This window comes from Mustela lutreola, chromosome 6 (genome assembly GCF_030435805.1).
Source record: "Mustela lutreola isolate mMusLut2 chromosome 6, mMusLut2.pri, whole genome shotgun sequence".
Lineage (NCBI taxonomy): Eukaryota > Metazoa > Chordata > Mammalia > Carnivora > Mustelidae > Mustela > Mustela lutreola.
The window spans coordinates 69297464-69315457 of record NC_081295.1 but is presented as its reverse complement, the minus strand read 5'-3'; the positions used below and the strand labels follow the sequence as shown (position 1 = coordinate 69315457).

General features: G+C 37.7%; 1 long non-coding RNA gene across 1 annotated transcript in view; it reads right to left on the bottom strand.

Annotated features, from left to right (window-relative positions):
* Positions 1–17994, bottom strand: part of LOC131833794 (uncharacterized) — a 73086-nt gene that overhangs the window by 28547 nt on the left and 26545 nt on the right. The gene's annotated exons all lie outside the window — the stretch shown is intronic.

Genomic DNA, 17994 nt, shown 5'->3' with positions numbered 1-17994 from the left:
TGTTCCAAATGGCATACAGATTTTTATACCTAGTTGTGATGATGGCATGCAAAAAACAAACTTTTCAGTCCTTTGTTTCTTATGTTTAGTTATCCCCAGAATGAGGTCATAACTCCCAAGGGTACAAGTAATCATACTTACAGAACTTATGTAGAACATTCAGGTTCCCAATGGAGATAAAAAATTAGAACAGATTAGGTATATAAATAAAGTAGGTTTTTTTTAGAGCTGAGAAAGAAATTAAGATAGAGTTATGGGTGGAGCAGCGCCCATCTGAGAATGCCAGAGCTCTGAAAAAACAGCCAGCGGATGTCGGTAACTGAAGTAGAAGCTCTGAATCATGATCGCGGTCCTGGTTTTCCTTCCCAATAGAATGAAGTCCAGTTTTACATGGAAAAGACACAGGGTTGCCTCTGTATTTATACAAAGAGCTTTCAAGTCATACTTTCTTGGAAGCCATGTGACTAACTCCATTTTGGGTGTGTGGTTTTCTTTTAAATGGCCCTTCCCCTAACTGCTTTGATCAGACTCTCAGCTTAATGGAGAGATGTGATAAAAACTGAGGCATTGGTGCCGCTCTCCACTGCCGCTCTGACGTGCTGGCAGTGTTTGTTATTCCCTTCGTGTGGTGCCCATAGTCATGTTGTTTTTGCTTAACCTCTGTGATATTCATAGGCCATGGCTTGAGGTTTACGTTTTTTTTTTTTTTTAATCTGGTCACTCTCTTTTTGCTTTTCCAGTGTGTCAGGCTTAAGGACATCATTTACTTGGTTGGTGGCTGCAAACACGTACTTACAGCCTTTGAGAGAATACAGCACACAGGGAGATTATTATGATCACTATAAACAGAACAATTCTCAATGTTCATAATGCACTTTGTAGTGATGGTCCTCAAGACCCCAGCTAATCAAAATCAAATAAGTCAAAGAAAGATCTTATTGAAGAACTCCCCTTTTTTAAGCCAGGTGGCTTACTCAATGATCTTATGTAACTGAGTTTTAACTTCCCCAGAAGTATTAACCCTGGTATAGCTAGACAGACAGTATTGGCCACAGCATAGACACCTCCCTTGCTCAGCTAAAAGATAGTCATGGGCTATTCTATTATTAAGAACAACTTTGGCCATGGAGTCTAAGGGTCTTTGCTGCATAGCTACTGCTTAGCCGTGGATTTTTCAGTAGTTTCAAGAATTAAGGAGAAAATCCTGATCATAGCTTCATTTACATTTGTCACTAACCAGGTGAAAGAAGTGAATCCAAATTGTGAGAGCCTCCTAATAGGTCCTTTCTAACTCGATGATGTAAATTCAGGGTAAATTCAGAGGAGTCAGCCAATGAGATTTTTATTTTGCTTGTGAAAAGTGAGGGGCTCAGTTAGATTTTTTCCTAGCCTGTAATAAAGGTTGTTCTAAATTCTAAAGGTTACGCTCCTTACCAATGGCCTAGGAGATACAGTGAAAGCATTATCTTTTTAGGCCAATGTCAGAGTAAAGGAAGGGAAGAGAAAGGGTTTCATGTTCTGTTTAAGCAGGAATTCTTGACTCATCATCTGGACTGGAAGCAGTCTACCACCGTGTCAACTATTACTCTTCCCAGCCACTTTATTCAGAGGTCTCCAGTGTCTAAACAAGACCAAGTGTCAGGTGGAGTCTTTAGCTGTGGGATGGGTATCCAAGGCTCAGTACTTTCTAGTTTTGCAGCAGTGTCAGTGGTCAGGAGCACTTGGTAAGTTCCCTTCAGATTCAACTTGAGGGCTGTCTTCCTCTGATGGTATGTCCAGAATATTCAGTTACCAGGCTCTAAACTGTGACCAACAAGATCCTTTGAATTGGAATCGGAATGTTTTCTTTAACCTGTTGATGACGGGCCTGAGCATCATATTATTTGCCCAGTGACGTCAGTTCCTTGATCACTGGAGATCGTGGAGGGTTCTTTCTAAAGGGGAAACACATTTTCTTTGCCACTTTGAGGCATCAGCCTTGGGGCAGGGGAAAGCTTCAACCTATCTAGAAACCTTATGTACAATAACAAGGCCATATTGATAACCTGTACTAAGTAGCAGTTGAATGAAGTCCAGCTGCAGGCTTTAAAGGGTCCAGAGGGAGGAGGTCTGAGGCCTGTGGGGATACAGATTTTTTGTTTCAGGATTATGGACCTGACAGGTCAAGTGTTGCCAGTAGACTATTTCCACAATTTTATGAAAGTCTCCCCGCCAATGTCTATTCATAATTTGAGTCATCTGAAAAGTACTGTGGTGGGTAAAGGAATGCAAATGTTGAAAAATGGGATTTCCAGGGATCCGGGAAGAACCAAGTAACTATCTTGGGTTTCCCATAGCCCCAGCTGTTAATTTTCAACCATTGTTTACCCATCGTAGTTTCTCTGATTCAGGAGCATACTACTGCCATGTTGTAAGGATATTAGGTTGGCAAAAGGCTGGCCCCAGGAAGTCTTTCTTTGAAGAAGAAGCAGTAGAATGCGCTTCATCCCTGTGTGTCACAATTTTTTTTAAAGATTCTATTGCCAATGTCTTTGAATGAAAGCAAGCTTGATTACATATTAAAAGTTCTTTCCAAAGATCCCTTTTCAACAAACATTAATGGCTTTAATTACATATATTAAAATTTTTCTTAGCCCTTAGAAATTTCTAGTGAAAGTACAAGATGTATGAACTGTTACACTAGTATTCTTTAGATTTGCAAATTTATGAATCCATTTTCATTATTTCTAGAAGCTGCACCAACTTGCATTCCCACCAACAGTGGAAGAGAGTTCCCCTTTCTCCACATCCTCTCCAACACATGTTGTTTCCTGTTTTGTTAATTTTGGCCATTCTAACTGGTATAAGGTGATATCTCAATGTGGTTTTAATTTGAATCTCCCTGAGGGCTAGTGATGATGAACATTTTTTCATGTGTCTGATAGCCATTTGTATGTCTTCATTGGAGAAATGTCTGTTCATATCTTCTGCCCATTTTTTGATATGTTTGCCTGTTTCATGTGTGTTGAGTTTGAGGAGTTCATTATAGATCCTGGATATCAACCTTTTGTCTGTACTGTCATTTGCAAATATCTTCTCCCAAAGGGTTGCCTCTTTGTTTTTTTGACTGTTTCCTTTGCTGTGCAGAAGCTTTTGATTTTGATGAAGTCCCAAAAGTTTATTTTCACTTTTGTTTCCTTTGCCTTTGGAGACATATCTTGAAAGAAGTTGCTGTGGCTGATATCGAAGAGATTACTGCCTATGTTCTCCTCTAGGAGTCTGAAGGATTCCTGTCTCACATTGAGGCCTTTTATCCATCTTGAGTTTATCTTTGTGTATGGTGTAAGAGAATGGTCGAGTTTCATTCTTCTACTTATAGCTGTCCAGTTTTCCCAGCACCATTTATTGAAGAGACTTGCTGTCTTGGTGATCACAGCTTTGTAATAAAGCTTGAGATCAGATAATGTGATGTCCCCAGCTTTATTTTTTTTTTTTCAACATTTCCTTAGCGATTCGGGGTCTCTTCTGATTCCATACAAATTTTAGGATTATTTGCTCCAGCTCTTTGAAGAATACTGGGGGAATTTTGATCGGAATGGCATTAAAATTATATATTGCTCTAGGCAGTATAGACATTTTAACAATGTTTATTCTTCCAATACAAGAGCATGGAATGGTCTTCCATCTTTTTGTGTCTTCTTCAATTTCTTTCATGAGTGTTCTGTAGTTCCTCAAGTACAGATCCTTTACTTCTAGAAGCTTATGCTTTTTCCAGTTTTCCAGTTTCTCTGTAATAAGCTGCCAAAGTACAGAAACCAATGTAAAGTAATTAAGTTTAGTATTTTGTCTTTTTTAAAAAGATTTTATTTATTTATTGGACTGAGAGAGAATACAACCAGGGGGAGAGGCAGGCATAGAGAGAGAGGGAGAAGCAGATAAGACATGGGGCTCGATCCCAGGACACTGGGATGATGACCCAAACAGAAGGCAGAACTTTAACCAACTGAGCTTTGCAGGTGATGCAGTATTGGGTCTTATGTGGAAATGATCTAGATATTTAATGATTATCCATCATCTAACTTACCTTAGCAAAACCCTAAGATTTTAAGATACCAAAATGATCTGGGAAAATTAAGTAGACATAAATGTTGTTGAAAAATTCATTTATAAACTTTTTATCTTATATCTATTTAATTCATTTGTTTAAATATGTTTAGATTAGTCTTAAAACATCACAAGACGTTAAACAGCTAAGCACCATCTGTAAGTACCTTTCTTGCTGACAAATTCTGTGACAGAACATGAGTTTATTTGACTTATAGTGAATGTAGGTAGACCAAAAGTATTATGTTTAAGACTGAAAACTAAAAATATATCTGTTTTAGTTAAACCAACAAATGTCAATTAGCTTTTATTTATTAAAGATTAATCCTAGATCACCTGAACTTGAAAAGCATTTGGGCTAAGTTTCTACTATATTTCTGAAAGTCTAATTTGTATAAGCAATGAAATTTTTTAAGCCAACTAAATGAACTCTTTTGCAAATGAATTTTGGCAATACCATCCAGAGGTAGAAAATACCACACATCTACAGCACATATATGGGAACAAACATGAACATGCAGACAGATGCAAACACCTTATTGTTTTAAAATTTTTTGCCATAAGAAGTATAACAAAGCGAAATTCACTAGAGTTCATTAAAGGACAGTGGGATCTAGACTGTTTTTCTGGCAGATGGATTAAGTTAAGCTTGCCTGCTCAGATGGCTAAAGTTTTTTCTACTAATAGCGATAGAGAAGACACTTAAGATTTGTGTTTTTCCTTGATGAGTAAAGAAGCCATGGGCTAGATTTTGAGCAAGGGTTCTTCTATAGCCATTTGTATTTTTTTTTAAAGCCCTCTTTTTTCCCGTGGTTTTTGTTGTTGTTATTTTGTTTTGTTTTTGTTTTTGTTTTCCTTTAGTCTTAGGAATTGGGGAAGATCTAAATAAGTTTCCAGAGAGGTTAAAAACCTTTTGAAATAAAGAGGGGAGGTTTTGGGATTGGTGAAAAGGAATGGGTACAATTTGACCTTCTTCTAGAGCTACACTTCTACTTTTGCAGAAGATTTGTAAGGTAAGGACAGTTGTTCTTATTTCTTCAAAGAATGGGTTGTAATCTAAATGATCTCATAGGTTGGTCCACCTATCCAATAACTTTATCTTCAGTTTGCTTCTTTCTATCTGATACATAGCCCTAATTTTATCTAATTTCTATCAGGCTCTGAATATCAGTTTCCAGTTTGGCCAGCCTTTTGACTATAGAACTACCTTTTCAAAATATTTGCTTAAATATATTGTCAGTCTTCAATGGGCACAAACAATAAATATTTCAGGCAGTATTAATTAACCCAAAGAGGGTAAAGGGATACTATCTTCCCAAGTTTGAGAGTCACTCCCCCAAAGAAAGAACTAACAATCTCTATGTCCTCGCAGGCAGAAAACCAAGCTCAGTTCTTAGAATGCAGAATGAGACAAGGAAGAAGTCAATAGCTATCCCTAGGAGGTGAAGGATCAATAATCACTGGGTCTGTATTAGGAAGGGAAGGGACAATGTGTAATTTTATTCTCTTCACTCAACTGGGCACTATGGACAGATTTGTTAGAACTGATTCTGGAAAGAATTCTTACCTCCCTCTGGTTTCTGCCAGTTTTTCCAGGATCCCTTCTGCACACTCTGATATCTAGTTTCCTGTTGGCTACTTAAGGGAATAATGTAGCATTTTACCAGAAAATTCCTCACTTTAATCAACTCTGGCAGGGGTCCATTTGAGGGCCCTTCTCTGAAGGTAGATATGGCATGTCTGAAAAACTTAATGGACTTTTGTTTACAGTTATATAGCATTTTTTTTCCACAGTGAAAGAACAATTGAGACAGGATTACTCAAAGGAGGTTAGAAGAAATAGGAATCATGTCAGACTTAGTCTTTTGTTTTAGGCCTCTTACATCTTTAATTTTTCATTAGCCATTTGCAACAAATCTTTCAATGGAAACTGTTTTGGAATGGTGAAAACTTTGAAGACTTCTGCATGCTGATTAAAACAAGTATCTAATTCTGTTTCCTTTAGGAACCCTTGCTTTCAAGTGCTCTTCTTAAATGATACTATCTAATTGTAACATTTTGCATAATGGCATTGTAATTCTAGGTTGCTTTTAGTAAGATTTTGCCCTTTCACTAGGTATCTGTGACTTTGGGGACTACAGTTCTTAGCATAAAAGAAGCAAGTGTACTGGAAGTTGGCACACTCAACTCTCTGGAATTTAAGGATTCTATTTTTCTAAATTAAAAAGTACTTTATGCTAAAAATGCTAACCATTGTTTGAGCTTTCAGCAAGTTGTAATCTTGTTTTATTGTTAACATATATTGTATATTTATTTCAAGGGTACAGGTCTATGATTCATCAGTCTTCAATTCACAGCACTCGCCATAGCACATACCTTCCCCAAAGTCCATCGCCCAGCCACACCATCCCTCCCACCCCCCTCCACTCCAGCAACCCTCAGTTTGATTCCTGAGATTAAGAGTCTCTTACGGTTTTGTCTCCCTATCTAGTTTCATCTTGTTTCATTTTTCCCTCCATTCCCCTATGAGCCTCTGTTTTGTTTCTCAAATTCCTCATATCAGTGAGATTATGTGATAATTGTCTTTAATTATCTTATTTTTCTCAGCATAATACCCTCTAGTTCCATCCAAATCGTTGCAAATGGCAAGATTTCATTTTCAATGACTATGTAATATTCTGTTGTGTATATATACCTCATCTTCTTTATCCATCCATCTGTCCATGGACATCTGGGCTCTTTCCATGCTTTGGCTATTGTGAACACTGCTGCTATAAACATTGGGGTGTAGGTGCCCCTTTGGATCACTACATTTATATCTTTGGGGTAAATAAGCTGTAGTGCAATTACTGGGTCATAGGTAGCTCTATTTTCAACTTTTTGAGGAATATCCATATTGTTTTCCAGAGTGGTTGCACCAGCTTGCATTCCCACCAATAGTGTAGGAGGGTTTCCGTTTCTCTAAAAATCACAATGACATACCACCTCACACCAGTCAGAATGGTTAAAATTAACAAGCCAGCAAAAGAAAGATGTTGGCAATGATGTGGAGAAAAGATCCTGTTAAGTAAACCTTTGGTCACTCAGAGCTAAACTAATACCTGAAAAGAATGTGCCACTGGGTTGGAGATTATTCATAATTTACAGTGTACCTAAGGCACTATTTTCCTTGAGGTTGACAGGTGGTCTAGAGTCAATCTAACCTGTTCAGTGACCAACTTAACAGAACATGGGAGTCTTTGAGTTAGTTGGCAAGTACTCTGAACAGTTCTTTTTTTTTTTTTTAATTAGGTATTTATCCTTTTTAAATTTTTTTATTTATTTATTGTTTATTATTTTTATTGTGTTATGTTAGTCATCATACAGTACATCATTCGTTTTTGATGTAGTGCTTCATGATTCACTGTTTGCATATAACTCCCAGTGCTCCATGCAATCCGTGCCCTCCTTAATAATGCTTAACCTGTGCCCACGAATTTTTGCCTATGGTTTTCTTTTTTACACCTCCTAGATCCCTATAGGTAACAGCCATTATTTACACAAATCAGGACAAAAAAATTTTAACTCAACGCACTAGCTGTGACCTAAAGATGTCACTGTGAACTGGCCAAGAGAAGACTGTGCTCTCCACCAATTCCCAATGTGGACTAAACCAATAGACCCTGTTATGGGGACTGCAGACTGGAACTGGGGAAGGGACTCTGAAGCATGGAATTGTGGACTGAACAAAGACTAAGGACTAGTGCTCCGTTAGAGCCTCCTGTCAGTCTAGACTGACATGTAAACCTTGGACTAAAAAGCTAATTGGGTCGGAAGTGCAAATGCAAACATTGCAGAGCTCGCTCAACTGAGATGAGCTCACCAGTGGCCCTTGGAAATGGTGATAAGGACAGTGAATTATGGGGCACCGCACTGTGTTTCTCATTATTGCCAAATGCCATCAGGGGTTCACCTGATAGCCCATCACTACCACCAGAACTATTAAATAACAAAATTTAGCCAAATAGATTTTAAAGATTTAATTGGCTTTATTTATTGATAAATGAATCAGGCAGCATCTCACTGGCAAGTAGACAGGAACTCCAAAGGGCTACAGAAAGGGAAAGGTTTTTTAAAAGCAGGACAAGGAAGTCATGAACAGAAGAAAGGGTTATTTTAGGTCATTTTACCTTCCTTTGTGGGGATGGAGAGGGTCCATCTGACAGATGACCTTATTGGTGCTGACCAGAAAATTCCTAACTGGTTGAGACTACAGTTCTGGGAGAGGCTGAATGTACAATTATGTTAGATACTAGAAGTCCTGGTTTGGTGGCATGGCCAAGCATAAGTGACTCCATTTTGGGCCCATGTTTTTTTTTTGTTTTTTTTTTTTTGAACGATGCCTGACCATTGGTCAATGATCTATTTACTGAATGAATGAATTACTGTATAGAACACTGGGAAAATCTCCTCCGAGTATGGACAGGTGGTTGTTCAAAAATAGCAGAGTGGAAGCACGGTTGTTGATCTCATAGAAGATGGGATCTGCTATTACTAGAGTCAGACTTCTTGTTGGAAAGTAGAAAAGGGCTTTTGGATGTAGGGTTCTGTAAGGTTTCAGGATTTTAAGAGAAGCCTTGTTTACTTGAGGAGTCCAGAGAGTTCTAATAATGCCTCTTCAATACAGCAAGCCTTTGCTCCTGTCTAATGCCTTGATTTTTCAGAGTAAGGCTAGTGAAAACCTCACATCATAGCTGAAGCACAAATGATCTTTGCAGGCTGAAAAGCCCATACTCTTATTATTATTTTATTATTTTTTAAAATTGAAATATAGTTGACATACATTATGTTAGTTCCCAGTGTATGACATAGTCAGCAACTCTGTACGCTATATGCTATAAGCCAATATTCTAACTTGTTCTTTCTAGTTTGGCACGTACAGATACATCTTATAGTCATGATATTTTTCCCTCAAATAACAATGGCTTGAGAAATCATAAGAACATGAATAACACAGTATAGTAAGTGATAGATAAGCGGCTTTTATCCTCTGGGTGGGTTGAGGAAAGTTTTCTAGGAGAAGATGACCCTCACTGGGTCTAGAGAGGATGAATAGAGATTACTGGGGGAAAGATGAGTAGGATTTCCTGACAAATCAAAGAAACAGAGTAATTGCATGAAATGCTGAAGTACATAAATTTGGGGAATAGTGTTAGTTGTCCTGCTTAATTAGGACCCAAGGTATAAGGCACATAAGGATAGTTTAAAAATGCTAATGTTTAGAGATGAGAGGTTGTTTGAAATAAGATCTTAAGCCATTTAACTACCAAAGCAGGCAATTTGCCTATCATTTATGAGGAACCACCAGAAGTTATTAAGCAGAAAAATGATTAATAAGAGTTGAAAAACCTTGATTTTTCTATTTTTCCCCCATATTCACATTTACCATGGAAGAAGACTGTATCAAAAGAGCAAGTTTCAGGGTCTCAGCAGTCTTGAATAGCTTGAGTCAATTTAGAGATTTCTGCTGATCCAGGGTTCTAGGAATGAGAATTCTTTTCATCGATATGAGTCTTGAATTTGAATGGAGATCAAAATCTATACTATCAAGGCAAAATGGACAACTCAGTAGAGTTTAGGGTGTGAGGAGGTGGCTGGGTATAACATGTAGACTTTAAGTCAGCCCAGAGGAGTTTGGGGATATAGCCATGGATTTAGTTTCCAATTTCAAATGAAGGAGAAAAGAGGCCATCAAAATCAGAATGAAGACAGAAACCTGGAAATTGTGTCTGTGGATGTGGATTGAGAGGGCAGGTCCACACAATAGCTCAGCTGGGTTATGACAGTTGCTCCTAGGCTGCCAACATCTCTCCCTCACTTTCAGGCCAGCTTTTGTGGTGTGGTTTAACAGCACCAAAATGTATGTGAAGTTCATCTCACAGGACCTCCCATTTAAACAAGGTATTTTTAGTTCAGCTGGATCATATTCAGACAGCTTGTCATTGCGACTTTAAGGGATATCAAATGGTCTTGTTAACCTGTGAGACTGGCATAAAATAGAGAAGAGGCCAAAATGGCACATAGAGGAGGAGAAGCTCAGACACAGATGACCAGCAGCCCAGCTTGCTGTACAGATAAAAGTAGGAAATATGGCCCTATAAAAACTGCCAAGGCAAGATGCTTTCAATAGCCAATGAGAACTTGGGCAGGGGGAATTTGGTCTCTTTGAAGTCAGAATTACATTGCAGATACTTATAATCAAATAAAATGCAAAACATATTTAGGAAACGGAAATAAAGTAGGAGTCAATGATTTCTTTTTTTCAACTACTGATGATCAGATCCAAAATGCCAAAGTAAACATTCTACTGGGTATTAATACAACAATGCTATTTTAACTCAAAGAATGTTTAGCTTAAATATTTGTACAAGAATGTCAACTGCTCAGTGAATGCTTGGTTTGAGGAAGACGTTGCTTTCCAGCATACCTTATCAGATCTGAGTTGTGGCAGTAGCCACAGCTAAAAACAAACAAAAAATCAAAATAAAAACCACCTCTATCACTACTACCACCATTTCTTAAAAAAACACAGGACCACCTTTTATTGGCATTCCAATTTAGTTCTTTTTTTTCTGGCTTTGAGTAATACATGTCTCCAACTTAATTAAAGAGTGCCAGTCAGTCAAATTAGCATCCAAATAAAAAATTGGAACTAGAAACTGATTATGAAGTAGAAGAAATATCCTGGGAATGTTAAGGGCATCTTAATAATATCAGATAAGTGAACTCATTTAATGACAGAATCAGAAATGGTGGAGTGATAAGCTCAGAAAGCTACATTAGGACCAGAGTTATTTAGGCTGCAAGTTTATCAAAGTGTTGAACTGATTTTGATGTGCAGGTTGGAAGCTATCTCAAGAAAGACCCCAAATTGTTTCATTGTCCTGGGATGTTCAGTTTATCTGTTAAGATGTGCAGGGAGTAGACTAGCAGTTTCCTTGTTATAATGCTGTTTGTCCTAATCAGAGGAATTTGGGGAGGCAGAGGCAGGGAGAAGCACAGACTGTCTCATTTCAATAAGAAGGCCTAATAGCGAGCAACTCTCCTCTTGCAAAGGCACGATCTGAAATAGTTGCTCTGAATTTCTGCCAGGGAACAGCTGCAACCCTTTGGTAGCCCAACTTAACATACTCCTCCCCGTCCTGGGGGAAGTTCAGATATCATTATCTTTCCATCGTTAGCCAACCAATGGCCTGTGATTTGGGCATCTGAAAATGAGTATTATATGGAGTAGAAGGGAGTAAAGACAGAAATTTGAAATAAGGCCAACCATTTTTTAATTAGCAGAAGATAACCATGTAACTTATTTTCAAAGCTGGATAGATTTGAAAGGGGGCCCTCGTAATAATTTTACCAGGATAGCGGTAGTAAGTAGGAACTGTCTTGGGCAGATAGAACATACGATCAGTTGACCCCACAGAGAATCATATGTCCAAGTCTAATATGTTATTTCTTTAGTTCAGGTATATCTTAATATCTAAGTGTAACAAAAACGTATCTAGGCATTGTAAAGTGTAAGCTCTTATTCTACCACACTGCATATCTTTGTGAATATTTGGTGCTGCCTAGGCCCAGTACCTCAGATCTTATCAGGAATAAAAGCCATATTTGAAAAAAAGAAAGTATAGTTGACCCTTGAACAACATGTATTTGAAATTTGTGGATCCATTTATGCAGGATATTTTTGGATATAGTCCAGTACTGTAAATATATATGCTTCCAACCTAGTTAAAGTCTACATGTATTTTCTCTTGCTTACAATTTTCTCAATAATGTTTTCTTTCTCCAGCTCACTCTACTATAAGAGTAAACTGGAGAAATATAAGGATACATAAGAAATATAAGAATATATGAATATAAGAATACAGAAGTATAAGAATATAAGAATACAGTTCATAATACATATAACATACAAAATACATATATGTTAGACTGTGTATGTTGTTGGTAAGGCTTCTGATCATCAGCAGGCTATTAGTAGTTAAATCCTTGGGAGAGTTAAAAGTTGCACATGGGTTTTCAACTATGGAGAGGATTGGAGCTCGTAACCCCTAAGTTGTTCAAGGGTGAACTGTAAATGATTGTGAATAAGTGTCCCTAAAAATTTCTAAAAGATTGCATACATCCAGATTCCTACTGTATAAATTTAATTAGTCATAGGAGAAAGTGTCCTACAGGGAACTAAAGACTTTGAGAAGGATAGTAATCTGTTTATTAATAACAGATTCAACTTTAGAACAATAACCATCAGAAAAAATAGATATATATTATGGCCAGTTTATTTTTATCATGCCGGCCTTTTTGAATATATTTTAATTCAACCAATTTAAGCTTTAAATTCTTCAATTATAACTCAAATATAAGTTCTTTGTTCAAAAACTAAAGAAAGTCGATGAGCATTAAAAGAGAAAGAGGGAGAGTGTCTAATTGTATTCACCTACAGTTGGGACCTAAGGTTATATTCAAACAAATATAGTCCATGGTTTCCTGGGCCATCTTTCCCTCCCTGCCAATATAGAAATTGTTCTGCAATGCCTAAGTTGTCTTCCTGAATTGAATCACTAATACTACTACACCCCTTTATGTTGTTCTTCCTCATTGGAAGATTTTGAATGCAGAACCCATCAACTTTAAGACTCCCCTTTGGTAAAGGGTGGTGTGGACCTTCAGGATGGCCCCTTAATCTCTTCACTGTTCTGACCCCTCCTATATCTTTTTGTAGATTTCTTTTTATAAATAGAGTCCTGTTTCTTTTCCCACTGTACTTTGGGCCTAATCTGTCCATCATTTATGATGTGCAGTTTTGCTAATATGAGAGCAGGAAGATTTGTTCCTTCCTTCTGTATGTTTCTGTTGAGAGCTTACCATGTTCCAGATGCAGAGATCATGTAAATGCAGAGCAAAGCTTGGAATCATAGTAATGAGCTAGGTTAACTTTGCAGGGATTTTGTGTGTAACAATATATATTCAGTAATTCACTTTTGGCATTTAACAGGTCATGTTTTGGGGTGCGTGAGTAGCTCAGTTGATTAAGTGACCAAGTCTAGATTTTGGCTCAGATTATGTTCTCAGGATGATGGGATCAAGCCCCATGTCAGAGTCTGCTTGAAATCCTCTCTGTCCCTCTTCCTCTCACCCTCTCCCTGTTCATGCTCTCTTTCTCTCTCTCTCTGAAATAAATAACCTTTTTTTAAAAAATAACCTTTTTTTTTTAAAAAAAAAGGACATTTTTTCTTTGCTTTTGTTATCAAAATGTATTTCCATATCAGTACATATAAATTTATCTCACCCTTTTAATGACGGTTAGTCATTAATATAGATATACCTTGTTTCTATTGATAGGATGTTTAAAGCCACTTCTGAATTTGCAATGTTTCACACAATGCTTCATAGTTATTTATGCAGATATGAGTGTTTCTGTGGTAGGATGTACTTCAGGGTCCTGAAAAAATTCGAGTTAAAGATAAAGTGTAGGGTACAAAAGAAAATAGTTTGTCCTAATTATGCAGGATATGTCTGTATTGCTATTTTAAGAGAAGCAGAAATCTTTGTTGTCCCATTAACAATGGAGAACAAAGGCACGGAATGCAAGTCATGATTGTATGTGAGGGGATAGGATGAGAAAGCATGAGGAAAGTGGCACAGAAGTACTTGTGCTCTTCCCTTCTTTTTAAAAAAAAAATTTTTTTTTATTTACTTGAGAGAAATTGAAAGAGCACAAGGCAGGGGAGCAGAGGGAGAGGGAGAAGAAGGCTTCCCGTGGAGCAAAGACCCCGAACCGAAGCAGGACCCGATCCCAGGACCCTGGCATCATGATCTGAACTGAAGGCAGACGCTTAACCAACTGAGCCACCCAGCTGCCCCTACTTTTCCTTTCTATATCATTGGACTGATTTATAACAGGTAGGCATTAATTTTATTTAAAATTAATTCTCAAAAACTATATACAAAGAAAACAGTATTTTCTCTCTATTCTCATAGTGAAAAGCATAAGGCTCCATTCATCCAAGGTAAATTACACGTCTTTTTTTTTGTTTGTTTTAATAAAGTTTAATTAAAGAGCTGCTTCTGAAAACTTTAGGGTGATAGGAAAGAACTTGTCCAAGGAATCAGCTTTTTAAACAAGCAGAATTGAAAAATAAATTTAAATTACCTCTGAACCTCAGTTCTGATTTCTCTGTAGATCAACAGAACCATTCCAAACTGAGAACTATTATGTAAAAAAAAACAAACACAAGGAGCTATTGGGAAATCCAAAATAATTTTGTTAAATTAATTGAGTAACTTCCTTCCCTGTAACCCCCACCCTGCTTTGTAGGGCTGACTCCTTTGGTTCCTCATGTACCTCCTGGCCTGGTTTTCTTTTTGCCCTTCCCAATTTAAGAGGTCCAAAATCACTTCATGAGTAATTAATAAAAACCTAAAAATTATTCATTCCATGATAGTCTGTATGATTTAATATTCTATAAAATACCATGACTCCTCAAATCACAAGGTTTTCAGCTCTGAGCTGTTTGTCTAGGTTCCCCACCTTAGTTTCATAGCCCCTGATTTAGTAATTAACATCACATAATTATTGACAATTTTTATATGTGTGTACCCATATGTGTAGAGAGAGACAGAGAGACCAGGAGACTGAGAAAGACAGAGATTTCACAAAGGCTTTAAAAGAGTAGCTTTTAAGGAAACTATTTTGAGCTTTCTCCCTTATGTCCACTGAATGTGGATTATATTGTTATGGTATCATTGGATACATTACTATATTTATTGGGTGAAAAGAGGATCATAGGAAGCAGATCATTTTCCTTCATTAGGAAAGATCAGGTGAAGATACCAACATCTAGGATTAGTCCCAAACTAAACTGCTTTATCTAGTACATTCAGCCCAAACATTACTAATATTACATTTCAGACAGGCCTGCCTTGCTTAGAACCAGATCATCTTTCATCTTTGAAATTCACCTCCATACCCCCCGACCCTGCTCGCTCACTAGATACCTCTCCTCAGGAAATGCTGTTGAACTCATTTTCTAACTTTTCTGAGTATGGTGCACAGAGGTATAAATGGCATATTTACCTCTTCTAAGGAAAACTTGCCATTTAAAAACAACCTCACCACCTCCCCACAAAAGACACTACGATACAGCAGTGCTTGAATTCAGAGAAGAAGAGGTGAAGATTTCAGCCAATATTGCTTATTCTTGGGAGGAATGGTACTCTTTTCCATAAAGCCCACTGTCTTGGTCCTTAATATTGGCATTCCTAGTTCTGTTTTCTCTTGTTTAACTTCCAGTGCTTTTAGGAAAGCAGGCTGCCATTTTGATCACATTAATGTTATTCACGGTTGTTTTGAGGCCTTCTCTTCTTACTCTTGGCTGCTCTGAGTGTATAACATATCAGGCCAATTAAAATCCACCCATATCCTGCAGTAAATATAATTTATACTGCAGTTAAGAGCATAAAGTTGCAGTTGACTCATTGATGTAATGTTATGTTTTTGTAGACATTCAATTAAGTTAATTAATTTTCATCTTGCAGCTTTCATTTTGTAGTTTGGAGCCAATATATTTTTTTCTTCTGAGTTTCAATCATTTTTCTAGACCTTTAAAAATCTCACAACCCATTTACATTGGGCTCAAATGACTAATGGATAAAATGGCCTTGATGATGCTGATTTAATAGAGGAGTGTCTTTTAAAACTCTTTTTTAAAAAAAATTTATAATGGTTTACCGTTCTGACATGTATGTGTTTTTTACAGCAAACTATCTTCCTGAATTTTCTATATCTTAGTTACTTAATTTTTGAAAAATTAAAGTGCTCTACTTCTTTATAGTCAACTTTATTTTCTATTTTCATATTTTTATATATAAGATCTAATGGTACAATCCAATCTTAAGGCAATTTCTGTAATTTACTATGTATTGCCAATTCTTTGAAACACTGATGTCCAGTGAACCCATTGGACCATCCCTTTCACAAACTATGGTTCCAACTTTGGCTTCTAAAAAGATAGTTCTGGGCACCTGGGTGGCTCAGTCCGTTAGGCAACTGACTTCGGCTCAGGTCATGATCCCAGGGTCCTGGAATCAAGCCCTGCATTGGGCTCCCTGCTTAGCGGGGAACCCGCTGCTCCCTCTCCCTCTACTGCTCCCCCTTCTTATACTCTTTCTCTCTCCCCCGCCAACCTTGGTCAAATAAATAAATAAATAAAATCTTTTTTTTTTTTTTTTAAGATTTTTATTTATTTGACAGAGATCACAAGTAGGCAGAGAGGCAGGCAGAGAGAGTGGGGGAAGCAGGCTCCTGCTGAACAGAGAGCCCACTGCAGGACTTGATCCCAGGACCCTGATGTCATGACCTGAGCCAAAGGCAGAGGCTTAACCTACTGAGAAACCCAGGCGCCCAATAAATAAAATCTAAAAAAAAAAAATGTTCTTTGGATAATGAAACCTCCAGCCCCTCAACTGTGGTAGTTCCTACAGAGACTTCCCTTCGTGTTTCTCCAGACATTAATTTTTGTTAACAACTAAACCTCAGTGCACCATGCTGCCCCACTTTGGAAAATGATGCATGACTATAACTGTGGGATGCTCTGAAAAGAAATCCAAAATCAGCATACACACTTGTAATTCCCAAAACATGGGCACCCTAAGTTCACCAAGTTCAAAGTTTCTCATATCCTTTAAAGTCCAGGAGCATTTTTGTAAAGTCTGCAAACTGTTCTTAGTTTAGCTGAGAACCTTAGTTTAGCTGAGTTACCAAGCTCCCCAGTGGATTCTTGGTAAACCTCCATCTCTCAGCTAACAGAGACAAAAAGTGTTTTTTCTTTTCTGCCATGTTTCCTATTTTAGTTGTTGTCATATGGGTGATGTGTATTGTTTTTATTGTTCTGTATTGTTTTTATTCAGCAGAGAGGAAAAGCCCCATACTAGCCTAGTTGTTCTGCAAGGAGAGAACATTTTCTGTGTCACAGAGGTTGGTGGAGACTAATAAAATCAGAAAAGTTTCACTGCTTGCCTTAGGAAGACAAATATTTATATTATTAAATGCAAAGCTTGCTTTCTGATACATTGTTTTGTGGCCTGGCTAAGTTATTGATAGTGACTTCAGGAGGGATCAAAATGCCGGGAAGAAGATATTAAATAAAGCATTTTTTTAACTGTTTCTGTTTTATAATCCTGAAGGCAAAGGTGAACTCTATTTTTATTCTCATGCCCATTGCCTTTTATGAAAAGATTTCCCTTTTACATCTTTTAGGGACCTTAGTTTAGGATGTCTCTATAGAGTCCAGTTTCTTTTCTTTGGAAAACCTGAATATCATATTGCAGTACAAAGCTCTCCTCCTGCTGTCCCCCCTCAGAGGGTGTCACGGAATTCACAGAGACAAGAATGTTTTGGAATGCTGGCAAAGGAGCAAAAACAGTGTGTCCTCCCCACACATTTAGAAAAATAAAGGTACGGAGGACATGGCGTACTTCTTATTAAAGGCTTTGAAAAACACCACACCTCAGTAAACATTCCTCAGGAGCTGAGGAAACACTCTGGTCAATGGCTTACCTCAGCTCCCTTAATTTTGTTTTAGGGACATGGACAATGGCACAGACACAATGCTGGCCTTGGAGATGGGAGAGCCAAGCCAGGGCCATGCAGGCACACTCTTGTCTTGCTTCAGGCAGTTCGTGTTGTCATCCCAAGACGTGTTTGGGATTTGCTGAACACTCATCATAATAGGTAACCAAGTCTTGGTGCTTTCTTCTGTTCCTGAATGAGACATTTTACAACTTCCTCCTTTTTGGCCTTCAGAGCTCCCAGTGAGGCTCCCTTTGGAGCTCCGCATGGGCCAACCCAAGGGCAACTGTCTCTGATGTTAG